The 13871-nt window shown below is 36.9% G+C and overlaps 1 protein-coding gene and 1 long non-coding RNA gene across 2 annotated transcripts in view; one reads left to right on the forward strand and one right to left on the reverse strand.

The window, feature by feature from the left end:
- The window catches only part of LOC133618801 (uncharacterized), a 55338-nt gene extending 47090 nt beyond the window's left edge, over window positions 1–8248 (reverse strand). The window contains exons 1-3 of the long non-coding RNA XR_009817344.1: window positions 7253–8248; window positions 4636–4684; window positions 4450–4551 (exon numbers count right to left, since the gene is read on the reverse strand). This is a non-coding gene — a long non-coding RNA (uncharacterized lncRNA). The remainder of the gene's footprint in view (window positions 1–4449; window positions 4552–4635; window positions 4685–7252) is intronic.
- A 2010-nt stretch (window positions 8249–10258) lies between these two features.
- LOC133618796 (BTB/POZ domain-containing protein KCTD1) overlaps window positions 10259–13871 on the forward strand; it is a 45010-nt gene continuing 41397 nt past the window's right edge. The window contains exon 1 of the mRNA XM_061979517.1: window positions 10259–10754. The gene's annotated coding sequence lies outside the window, so the exon portion shown is untranslated. The remainder of the gene's footprint in view (window positions 10755–13871) is intronic.

Here is a 13871-nt window from a genome sequence, read left to right on the forward strand (position 1 = left end):
TGGGAGGTGAGTCGCTTTACATCAAAACTAAACACAGCTAACTTTGCCACACTTACATCAATTTGATAATGTTAGATGACACGGACATGAAGCCATACCTCTTTATACATTTACCTTTCATTTATTGCTCTATGGTTATCATCACACTTACCAGCTAACATATGTTTCATTACCTTTCATGACCTACACTTCACATAGGAGGAGCAAAAAAAGAAGAAGATGTGTGTTTGAGTTTGTTTACCTGCCAAATGACTGTGACCTAACACTGTATACTGTATGTTCATTTGCAATGTTAGACGGATGCCAGTTTAATATTAGTGCGCTTCTCTCCATTATTGCACTGGAATGTGCCAAAGCTAATATTTGATCCTCTATTCTAGCCTCAAACTGTGCAGCACTGCAGGGCACACAATGAGTCAGCTTCAGCACTTTCCCTCATGCATCCCACATCCTTACATAACCACCGGCCATTAGAGGGGCGTGGTTAGAAGAAAATACTTTTGTATGGCTCACAAACATTGACTGTTTGCAGCTTTTCAGTGCATCGTGTAGGCATGACAACATGTCATAGATCACCTGACACATATCCAATCCTTCATTTCTACACTATCCAATGACAACAACACTTATTTCAAGAGCCGTACAGTTATAAACCAAACACATATGTCATACAGTATAAGCTAGAACTGATATTTGTTTACTACAGTAAAATTGCTGCATTGATTGTCAGTCAGGATCAGGTGAGGGATGCAGTGCTCAGGCCAAAAAGTAAGCACATGAATGGAAGCAAACAGGAAGTGGAACAAAAATAAAAGCACTGGACAGGAACTAAAGGAATCTAAGGAAAACAACAAACACAGTAGGTCCAAAAGAGTCATGAAGAATCATGAAAAAATAATACTATTATTATTCAATTAATTCATATAAAACGATAAAAAATATGGTAATTTTAATAAAATAACTTTTAAATACTATTGTACTTATCCCTTCAATACTGTTATTTTATTAAAATCGAATACTACTACTACTAGCAATGGTATTAAAATAAAATGTGTGTTAGTCTAATTAGTTTTATCCTTTACTAATTAAAAATACTCTCAATTTATACAATTGAAAAACAAAACAAAAAAAACAAAAAACCTTGATGTGTGTCTGAAATGGAGAAGGAAGCGCAAAAGCTTATAATGTTAAAAATTTTTATAAAATTAGTCAACGACTATCAGTTATGTTCAGGTAAAATTAAGCCATGCTATCAATTGTTACAACAAAATCAATACTTTAAAACACTTCTACTGTAAATGTTATTAAAATAAAATACTATATTACTAGAATCATTTTCAGTACAATAAAATGTGATGGTAAAAATGATCAATATTTTTATACAATTAAAAGTCCAAAACCGCCCACTAGTATGACTAATATTTTTTACTCAGCAAAAATAAAATGCAACTAGTAGTACTGTCAAATTTATTAAAATAAAATCTTATTACCGCCCACTATTACTCCTCAAAAATAAAATCCATCCATCCATCCATTTTCGACCGCTTGTCCCGTTCGGGATCGCGGGGGGTGCTGGAGCCTATCTCAGCTGCATTTGTGCGGAAGGCGGGGTACACCCTGGACAAGTCGCCACCTCATCGCAGGGCCAACAAAGATAGACAGACAGACAGACAACATTCACACTCACATTCACACACTAGGGCCAATTTAGCGTTGCCAATCAAATATAAAATCACTATGTTAAAATAAATTATCAATATATAATTTGTATTTTTACTCAAATAAAGTACTACTACCGTATTTTTCGGAGTATAAGTCGCACCGGAGTATAAGTCGCACCTGCAGAAAATGCATAATAAAGAAAGAAAAAAACATATATAAATCGCACTGGAGCCCGGCCAAACTATCAAAAAAAACTGCGACTTATAGTCCGAAAAATACGGTACTACTTTTAAGTATTTGTATTTAAATAAATAAAATAGTTCACCAACTTTTTTGTTTAGAAATAAAGTAACCCCTGCCACCCGAAAGGGACAAGCGGTAGAAAATTGATGGACGGACAATAAAGTAACTATTAAAATTACGTACTTTTATTCAAATTGTTTTAACTAATACATTAGCTCCTGTCATTTTTATAATTTACTTATGAGTTGATTTTTTTTTTTAATGTTTTCCTTAATTATAACATGTTTTAAATATATATTTTGTCATTTTTAAGGGTGTGGACTCATCAAAATTCAAAGGGAACATCCTTGAAGGTATCCTTAAAAACAACACAGTAATGGAACAAGGACAAACAGGAAGTGAGCCACCAATAAAAGCAAGTAAAAGCAACAGAAATTATAGTTTGGCAATTTTGATTTCGAACAGATGAGAGGGACAAGCGGTAGAAAATGGCTGAAGGGATGGTGGTGATTTTAGAGAGGAGAAGGACTATGGGAAATGTAGGCTTTAGCAGGGAAACTGTAGGAAAAAAAGTGCTTTCTTAAAGAGACAGGGCCACATGTGTGAACAATGTAAAAGCTGCAATAAAGTGAGCGTAGATATCATTCTGCCTGTTTGGACCAAACTCACATCTGCAACTAATCTGGAAAATGGGTTCACACACACACACACACACACACACACACACACACACACACACACACACACACACACACACACACACACACACACACACACACACACAAAGAGAGAAAAACTCAGAGATCTCCTCTGATGCACCTAAGTACCAGGACCGCCATCATGAACGGGCTCCATTTGTGTGTAAAATGGCTAACGTATGGGACTTTGAAGGCCTGCGGGCCCTGACTATCAGACTAATGGCATAAAAATGCGTGTATGCATGTGCGTGCAGCCGCCGCACACTTGAGTCCTGGTGAATCATGCGCCAGCCACTAACCTCGGGGGCAAATAACTTTTTAACAACACTTTAAGGCAAAGTTTTTCTTTCCCGGCGTGGGATAGAAAGGTCTGCAGCACTGCAAAAAGTCAGTGTTCAAAAACAAGAAAACATTTTTTTATTTGAACTGAGCAAAATTATCTGCCAATGGAACAAGAAAATTTGGCTTGTCAAGACTTTCCAAAACAAGTCAAATTAGCTAACCTCAATGAACCCCAAAATACCTTAAAATAAGGATATTCTCACTAATAACAACTGTACTACTATATGAGTATGTATTTTCTATTGTTTCATTGAAAATAAAACAGCAAAGTCCATTTGGCTGTCATCTGTTTTAATATGAGACACAATTGTGTCAAAGTCATGAATTTTTTTTTTCATGCTTGAAATAAGAAATGATTACTTTAAAAAAAGTAGTTTTATACTTGTGAGTGTTGATGACACAGCTTTGCAACATGCAGCATGTTTTACTCAATATAGGTCATCAAAGGCCTACATTTAAGGTCCTAAATGATCTTACTGAGATCATTTAGGACCATAACACTTAAAACAAGTAAAACACTAACATAAAATCTGCTTAGTGGGAAGAATTGTCTTATCAGACAGAAAATAAGCAAATATCACCCTTATTTGAGATATTTAATCTTACTTAGATTTCAGTTTTTGCAGTGTGGTGTGGAGTCGCTGAGTTGGTTGGGAAGTCCTTCAATAACAAATGCAGTATGTGCATCATCAGCACAGAACAAAACAAGTGCTTACAACTATGTAATTTATAGACACCAGTCATAGGAATGAAGGCACTTTTGGTATTGTAGTGAATGAGAATTGTCTATGAGGATTTGCAGGTGCAGTACCAGTCAAAAGTCTGTGGACATTTTATTTGATAAGAAAGTATCCCTAAAAACGTATGTATTGTGTGAACTAGGGTCGTTCTGATACCAATATTTTGGTACCAGTACCAAAATGTATTTAGATATTTTGCGATACTTTTCTAAATAAAAAAAAATGACATTATTGGCTTTATTTTAACAAAAATCTTGCGGTAACTACTTGGTGATGTACCCAACTGGGATCGGCTCCAACTCACCTGTGACCCTGAACAGTATAGGAATTTTTATTTTATTTTATAATTTTTTTTAAATAGGAATGAACAGTGCTTAACTTAATTTGTCACTTGTTTTGGAGTTAAAAAAAGCATCTCGTTCACCCCAGAAGTCAACTGGGATAGGCTCCAGCTCACATCTGACACTGAACAGGAGAAGCATTAAATAACATGAATGCACAAAAAATGGTTCACTTATTTGTACACCTAATTGTTCTATGATTGACTGACAACCACTACGTAATTTACCCAGCTGGGATAGGCTCCAACTCACCCGCGACCCTGAATACGTTAGGCAGTATACAATAAGAAATAATAATTTGTCGCTTATTCGGCAGTTAAGGAGCACCACATTCACCCCAAAAGTCAGCTGGGATAGGCTCCATCTCACCTGTGACCCTGAACAGGATAAACATTAGGAAAAGAATAAAGAAAAGTTGCTTACATTTACGCTTGGACAGTACGATTCTTAAAGTGATCAAGTCCAGGGTGCACCCTGCCTATTGGCCCAAACTCCTGTGGGATAGGCTCCAGCTCACATGTGATCCTGAACAGAGTAGGAATTAAAAAATAGGAATGAAGGAATAACAGTGCTTAACTTAATGTGTCGTGTTTGGTAGTTAAAAAGCACCTCATTCACCCCAGAAGTCAGCTGGGATAGACTCCAGCTCACTTGTGACCTAGAACAGAATGAACAGTAGGAAATTAATAGAGAAAAACTGTTTACTTTCATGCTTGTACAACACTTAAGAATATCAGTCCAGGTTGCACACTTCCTACGGCCCCAAAGTCTGCTGGGATAGGCTCCAGCTCACATCTGACACTGAACAGGAGAAGCAGTGATTGACTGACAACCACTACATGATTTACCCACCTGGGGTAGGCTCCAGCTCACCCGTGACCCTGAAGAGGATAGGCAGTATATAATAGGAATGAAAGAAATAAGGTACCTTCATTTGTCACTTGGCACGGCACCACATTCACCCCAAAAGTCAGCTGGGATAGACTCCAGCTCACCTGTGACCCTGAACAGGATAAACAGTAGGGAAAGACTAAAAAAAAGTTGCTTTACATTTACGCTTGTACAGTACGATTCTTAAAGTGATCAAGTCCAGGGTGCACACTGCCTATTGGCCCAACTCATGAAAATGTAAACACTAAAAATACAAATGTATAAAAGTGTATTATGGAGACAGCTTGACACTGGAACAGACTACCACATAGCGCAGGAGTGTGAAGTGAAGTGAAGTATATTTATATAGCACTTTTCTCCAGTGACTCCAAGCGCTTTTACATAGTGAAACCCAATATCTAAACTACATTTAAACCAGTGTGGGTGGCACTGGGAGCAGGTAGATAAAGTGTCTTGCCCAAGGACACAATGGCAGTGACTAGGATGACGGAAGCGGCGATCGAACCCGGAACCCTCAAATTGCTGGGACGGCCGCTCTACCAACAGAGCTATACCGCCCCGAGCGTCAAACTTATTTTCATTAAGGGCCACATCGCAATTATTGCTGTTTTCCAAGGGCCGCTTATAACAACAAATATATATGAATATTAATGTTTAAGGATTCGCCTCAGGATACTACATAACTGCTTATGCATTTAAGTATTATATATATTTGTATGTACATTGTAGCTGTCGCCAGAACTTTACCGTTTTTTTTTTACAACATATTACTGTAAAATGAAAAATGGTTCCACAGATTGAAAAATAAAACATTTTAAAAAATAGGCGACTGAGCTGCCAGTGTTTTACCGTAAAATATAGGGTTGTTGTTTTTACGATGTATTACTGCCTGATGCTAAAAGTTCAATAGAGTTTTGGGGGTTTTTTTTACAGTAAAATTCTAGCAACTGAGTTGCCCGTTTTTTTTTTTGCGTACAATCTATTGTAATTTTAACACTGTACAATTTGATGGATAACTTGCTTGAACCCATAAGTCAAGTACCGTATTTTTCGGACTATAAGGCGCACTTACTCGACAGTGCACCTTATAACCCAGTGCACCTAATGTACGGAATAAGTTTGGTTGAGCTTACCCACCTCAAAGCTATTTTGTTTGGTACATGGTGTAATGACAAGTGTGACCAGTAGATGGCAGTCAAACATAAGAGATATGTGTAGGCTGCAATACGACTCAAGTAAACACCACCAACATTGTATATGTTCCATTGAAAATATAGAACATTACTCACGGCACTCTAAAATCTATCAAAATGTTTAGTACGACTTTGGTAAGCTATGAAGCCGCACCGCTTGATGTGCTTCAACATACGAGTATTATTATGGTGTTTGTGTGTATAAGGTAAGACATTATCTGGCGTTTTTGTTTCGCAATATTATTATAAAGCAACTTTTCTTACCTTCTGTTACCTGCTGATCTGTATTTGGGATCTGCATAAATCCTGAAAAATTGCGTGGTCCGCCTTTGTAGTCCGTGGCGACACCGTAGTCGATAAGCTTCTTCTTTTTCTCTATCTTCTTGTTATGGGACATTCATCCTCCGCTGTTGCCATTTCTAATATAAACTAGTGTAAAGTTCTTACTTAGATCTGTCAGTAAACTCGCCATAAAAGCGCTAAAACATACCGGTGTAGTGAGTTTACATTATTCACCCAAGGAACTTTAGTTATTAGAGAGTTGCGGTCAGACGGTTTTGTTGTTTCCGGATGAGAAGATGGTGCTCCGTTATTGATTGAAGTAAAGTCTGAATGTCATTAAAACAGTTAGCTCCATCTTTTGACACTTCTTCCACTCACGTCTTTGCACGCTACACCGCGACAACAAAGATGACGGGGAGAAGACGCTGTCAAAGGTGAGCCTCGTAAATAAGACCGCCCACATGATGCATCCTGAAGTGACTGTCAGAAAGCGACTTGAAGATGATCTGTAAAACATAATCCATGCAACATTTTGACCAAAGAACCACCATCACATGTTATGTAGACCACAAGGAAGTGTTTTACATTTAGAAAAAAATTATAATTATATGACCCTTTTAATGTGCTCTATAATCCGGTGTGCCTTATAAAAAGATCAAAAATACACCATTCATCGGCAGTGAATGGGTCTACGGTCCGGAAAATACGGTAGATATTTAAGTCTTTATTTGTAGTTCAACAAAAATGTTTGGAATGTATGATAATATAATATTTTTTATAAATTGGCTCACATAAATGTTTAAAATATGTGCATTTGTGTTGAGTATTAAACTCTGAGACTGGTTTATTAGGATATTGACCATGTTGGGGTTCCGGTCAGAGAACACACGGTCGGTCATCAGTTGGACTCTATCCATCCATCCATTTTCTACCACTTGTCCCTTTCACAGCAGTACTTTGGGTTAAGTTAGTATCTGTAATACACAAGTAAAATACTTAATTAATTGTTCTGTTATCTAATTAAACAACGATCTGTGTCTTATGCCTATAGATATGTTTAAAGTATAGTACTAGAGACATACCGTATTTTTCGGAGTATAAGTCGCTCCGGTGTATAAATCGCACCGGCCGAAAATGCATAATAAAGAAGGAAAAAAACATAAGTCGCACTTGAGTATAAGTCGCATTTTTTGGGGAAATTTATTTGCTAAAACCCAACACCAAGAATAGACATTTGAAAGGCAATTTAAAATAAATAAAGAATAGTGAACAACAGGCTGAATAAGTGTACGTTATATGACGCATAAATAACCAACTGAGAACGTGCCTGGTATGTTAACGTAACATATTATGGTAAGAGTCATTCAAATAACTATAACATATAGAACATGCTATACGTCACTCCTAATCGCTAAATCCCATGAAATCTTGTACGTCTAGTCTCTTACGTGAATGAGCTAAATAATATTATTTGATATTTTACGGTAATGTGTTAATAATTTCACACATAAGTCGCTCCTGAGTATAAGTCGCATCCCCGGTCAAACTATGAAAAAAACTGCGACTTATAGTTCGAAAAATACGGTAATATAAAGATCAGAAAACATACATGCACAAACAAGCTGTCAATATATTGCAGTTTCACAATACCATGTGTCAATTAGCCACATTAGCAGCAGCAATGCAATGTTAGCCGGTAGCTTCTCAACAACACAGCAGCAATAATGTTCTGAAAACACCACTAAACATTACACAAACACAGTAATGTCTATTAATAGTATAAATGAGTCTTATACAATCATCAACATACTCACATCGTCAAAGACTAGAGACCGGATTGAATGTAGCAGAGAGAAAACAAGTTACCACACATTAACACAAGTCAAATAGGAAGCGGAAGAGACACCTACAGAAAAGAAGCAGAAGTGACACTGTCAAGAAATGCTTCAAAATAAAAGTCTCTGGAAACTTATATAAACATGGGGAATTCCTACCAATTTGCATGCAGTACATGTTTTGTTTTTTTCTGTCAAAATGGAACGAATAAATACATTTTCGCAAGAAATTATAAAAAAAAGGAGGCGGAAGTGACACCTACAGGAAGGAAAGTGAAGTGACACTGTCAAGAAATACTTCAAAATAAAAGTCTCTGGAAACGTAAATAACCATGGAGAATTCTTAACAATTTGCATGCAGCACGTTTTTTTTTCTTCTGTCAAAATGGAACGAATTTTGCAAACATTTTCGCAAAAGAAAAGATAAAGTCATGGCCAGGCTTTCGCGGGCCACATAAAATGATGTGGCGGGCCCCCGTCTGGCCCCCGGGCCTTGACTTTGACACAAGACATAGCGGATGACAAACAATAATTTTACCAATAGGGGGCGAACTACTTATTTTTGGACTTAAATCTGCGATCATGTGATCACTAAATATGTTGTTCACATGAAAGCAAAGTATGCACATTTAATTCACTTTTTGGCCGCTGTGAGGGTCTCCATCTTGCTGAAAGCATGCATGGCTGAACATTAGAAATGAGCTCAAGCACACACACACACACACACACACACACACATTCTTGTATTTGTTACCTTCTTGAGACCTCCGAAAAATGTCTACCTCTTTAGGACCACCCTTTCTAGATATATAAAGATTTGTATTTACAACATTAATAATATATACATACTATGCAAATATAAATAAGGTAAGCTTTTTGTCATTTTACTTTTTTGTTTGTAATTGGTTTTTAATCTTTATTATTTACTTCAAGTTATTACAGCATGTCTCTATAAACTTCTTTTTTTTAATTTTTTTATTAATTTTGGCCAAAGGTGGCGCATTTCAATTTCTTACACACACGTATTACATATGTTTTACCCGATGGGGAGCACTTCAAATTTTTTACACACACACACACACTTATTTCATATGTTGGCCAGAGGGGGAGCACTTCAAATTTTGACACACACTTGTTATTTCATATGTTGGCCAGAGGGGGCACACTTCAAATTTTTACATACTTGTTATTCAATATGTTGGCCAGAGGGGGTGCACTTCAAATTTTTACGCGCACTTCAAATTTTTACACACACTTGTTATTCAATATGTTGGCCAGAGGGGGAGCACTTCAAATTTTTACAAACACTTGTTATTTCATATGTTGGCCAGAGGGGGAGCACTTCAAATTTTGACACACACTTGTTATTTCATATGTTGGCCAGAGGGGGCACACTTCAAATTTTTACATACTTGTTATTCAATATGTTGGCCAGAGGGGGTGCACTTCAAATTTTTACGCGCACTTCAAATTTTTACACACACTTGTTATTCAATATGTTGGCCAGAGGGGGAGCACTTCAAATTTTTACAAACACTTGTTATTCAATATGTTGACCAGAGGGGGAGCACTTAAAACCGACACAGTCAATTTTAAAAATCCATCCTTTTTGGGACCACCTTCATTTTGATATATTTCACCACCAGGGGTGCAAACAAAATCTCTATTTTTTTCTTTTTTGTAATGTGCTTAAGGCCGATGAAACAAAAAAATCTGACTTTGGAGCAATGTTCACAGACTCTAGTATTTGGCTCTCTATGAGTTGCAATGGTTTTCCGTATTGGGACCATGATTTCGGCCCTAACTTGTTCACAGGTCCTCATATGGAAGGTACTTTTCCTCGATGTCTCAAGAAGGGTAGAAATACAAGAACACACACACACACACACATACACACACACGGGCCTCAGGCGCTGATTCAGTCCTGATTGGGGCAAGCTAGGCAAGAGTAAGGAGGGGGGAAACTCCAAAGGGAGCAAGTTATAGTGAGAAAGTAATTCAACAAGTGTGTGTGCGGCAGACATGTTGTATGTTCGATGGTGTGGCTGAAAACGGAGGGCAATCAAAAGCAATCTATATAATTATCATCAAGTGGTGGTTTTTCCTCTCCCTGGCAAAGAAACACTCCATCCATTTTGTGGAGAAATGCCCGCAGGGAAAGATACATCAAAACTAATCATAACGATTAAAATCAGCTTCTCTCAGACGCCAGCCTGTTTTAAATTCAAGGAAAAGAAACAGATTTCTTTATTCGATTGTAGAAAACTGTTTTTAAAGGGGGAGAAAAAAGAGAAAAGACTGAGGTTGTGCTTCTCTTTTAGACTGGGAGGCAGAGACTTGAGCTAATTGTATCCTGATCTTTGCCTGCAGGGCTTTTCAGAGCCCCCGAGCAAGTCTTCTCTGTATTTTCTTCTGTCTACCTTAGCCGAGCTATTGCATTTCTCCCTGGCGGTGGCTGGAGACGCAGATCGGCGGTCACAAATCGGAAGATTATTGGGGGAAAAAGAAGGTGAAGGGGAGAAAAAAGGTAAGCGGAGATTTGTGCTTTTTGGCTGGGGGACGACGCACCGTGGGCGCAGAAGCTTTTACGCATGTGCCAGACGCGCTTCTTCTTCTTCTTCGCGACATGGAAACACTTCCTGGTTGCTATTGCTGGTTAAACATTCGAATATAAGCTCGTCGAGGTTATCTAATCGTGTGATTTTGTCGAGGTACGCTTTGGGTGACAAAGTCTGCGCGTCATCGTCGACGTACTTCTCCTTCCTCGACGTCCGCCGCCAAACTCGCTCCTAAGTAACTCGAAAAGCTTCTCAATACGATTTAAAACCATTTTTTAAGTTGAAAACAACAATCCCATTTCCTGGCTGGCCCATGTTTGCTATTGAAAAACGCCACTGAGGAGTCATTTTGCCGGAGGCGTTTTTTTCTCGTTCTTTTTTTTTTTTTTACAAAACCGAGACTTTGTAATCATACTATTGAGAATAATAAAACACGGCATTCTTTTACAATGACTATTTGTGTTATAAGCCTATATGGTCTACAGGTTAAAACCACGTGTACCCCAAACACGATAAAATAAAAAAATATTTCAATATTCTTATTTTAAAACACATTTAAAGATTCGTAACACTTCATAATGGAAGTTTATTGTCCATTTGACCAGTGCGTGAGGGGGGGAAGTAAATTTATCCGGAAATGGTGAAGGGTGATGTTAGTAGTGTCCACTTGATGGCGCTGTTACAAAACTACACAGCATCCACTTTGTTGGAACTCACTTTGATGCCGATATAATCAAAAGTACACTTCATTCATTAACGGTGTTCCAAAAAAGATCAGTTAGAATAATACATAATGTTGGATTTAGAGAACATACAAACCCCTTTATTCATTGAATCAAAAATACTGAAATTCCACGACATAGTGAATTTGCAAACAGCTCAAATTAAACACAAAGCAAACTACAATCTGCTACCCAATAATATACAACAGTTCTTCTCAACAAAAGAGGAGAAATATAAGCTTAAAGAAATAGGTAATTTAAAACATTTGTACGCACGTACAACACTTAAGACCTTCAGTACCTCAGTATGTGGAATTAAATTATGGAATGGATTAAGCAAATAAATCAAACAATGTAAAAATATAATCCACTTGAAGAAACTCTTTAAGCTTAAAGTGTTTACAAAGTACAAAGAAGAAGAACCATGATAAACATTCTGAATTCATCTCATCGGTTCCATTCATTTTCTAGATTTTACTCATCTCACCATATGAAATATAACTTACTTCACTAATTATCATGTATTTATTGATTTGTATAGTTATTACTTATGGAGTATATTGTGAATAAATTGAGAACAGGAAGTGAACAAAAGTTTTAGCAACTGCTATGTAAAGGAAAAGAGGTAGGATTAAATAAGCTCTGCTTCTTCCTACTCCTTTTTGAACATGTTGAATAGAGAAACTGGAAATTGTGATGTATCATGTTGTATGCATGCATGTTCCAAATAAAATCAAACTCAACTCAACTCAACTCACTTTGTGTCAGTACGTGGACTATGGGGTGGTTGTTTTCCCGAGATGCAAGTGAACTTGGACCGGACATGGCGTGAAGGTAATGACATCTTTATTTTAACACTAATAAAAGGAATAAACAAAAGGCGCGCACAAGGGCGGAAGTACAAAACTTGGCTATAAAAACAAAAACTAGGACAAAGGCAGAACTATGGACAAAAAATTAAAGACACTAACTGTGGCATTAATAAACAAAACTTACTTGCGATGACGTGAACAGGGCAGCATGGACTATGAAACAAGCAGCGTGAACTAAGCATGAAACCGTAAACATGACATGAAGCAGAGTGATGTCGCCAGAAAGACCGCCTGGCAACTGGAAGCTTAAATAATAGTGACATGATTAGTGACAGCAGGTGCATGACTCAAAATGTGAAAACGTGAGACAGGTGCGTGACATGATGTGAACCAGGTGAAACTAATTTTTGCTATGGTGACAAAGCAAGGGAGTGAAAACAGGAACTAAAAAGTGTCCAAAAACCAAGCAAAACATAACTAAACAAAACATGATCACAGACATGACACGTTGATGCCGATATAATCAGACATAATTATTAAACGGTGTCTTCTGATTGCTTTTCATCGCAAATTAAATTTTTTTAAAGTCGTTACTTATCTTATTGAGCAAAATACACTCAATTAGGCAGACATACACACTGTAATAGTGTAAAATGCAGTATTTTTTTTAAAGGTAATAATGCTAAATTTGACCAATTCATTTTGAATGGGAAAACTGTCCCGGAAAACCTGGAATTCTGGGAAATCTGGGAAATTTTTGGAAAAAACCATGAGTTCAGGTGTCAAACTCAAGGCCCGCCACTTCATTTTATATGGCCCACAAACGTCTGAAAATAATGTGTCAATAAACAACGTTACATATTTTTTTACATTTTGACAGAAAAAAATGTATGTGCGGCATGAAATTGCATACATTTTAAACTTTAATAGTATCCAATATTGGAACACATCTTTTGTATATATACTCAAATATCTGCTTGACTTCCGATTACAAAGAAAGTTATCCATCGAATTGTACACTGCAAAAATTAAAATAGATTTGACGGTAACATTTACGATGGTCTTTACAGCATATTACTGCAAATTGAAAAGAAAAACACAGTTTTTTGACGATAAAAGTCTGTCGTTTGAGCTCTCCAAGTACCACCATAATGACCAGCATTTAAATACAGTAGCGTAGTAGGCCTATATATTAATTAAAAACAAAGCAGAGGTTCTATTTCACAAGTATATTAATTTTTTGGGCCACTGTAACATCACAGACATTTTGAACAGTAACACTATGTTTGAATATTTAATTAAGTGATTCTTTGGCATACCTGATGTCAAACTGGTTTTCAATGAGGGCCACATCGCAGTTATGGCTGCCATCAGAGGGCCGCTTGTAACAGTAAATATTGTATGAATTTGCCTCTGGATTTCATTATTAATTATATAAATTGTTTTCAGCAGACTGCCAATTTTACAGTAAAACTTCAAATTTACAAAATCTTACAGTAAAATATAGCTTTTTTTTTACAGTAAATGGAAAAACAGTACCACTGTCTTTTTT

Source organism: Nerophis lumbriciformis, linkage group LG19 (genome assembly GCF_033978685.3).
Source record: "Nerophis lumbriciformis linkage group LG19, RoL_Nlum_v2.1, whole genome shotgun sequence".
Taxonomy (NCBI): domain Eukaryota; kingdom Metazoa; phylum Chordata; class Actinopteri; order Syngnathiformes; family Syngnathidae; genus Nerophis; species Nerophis lumbriciformis.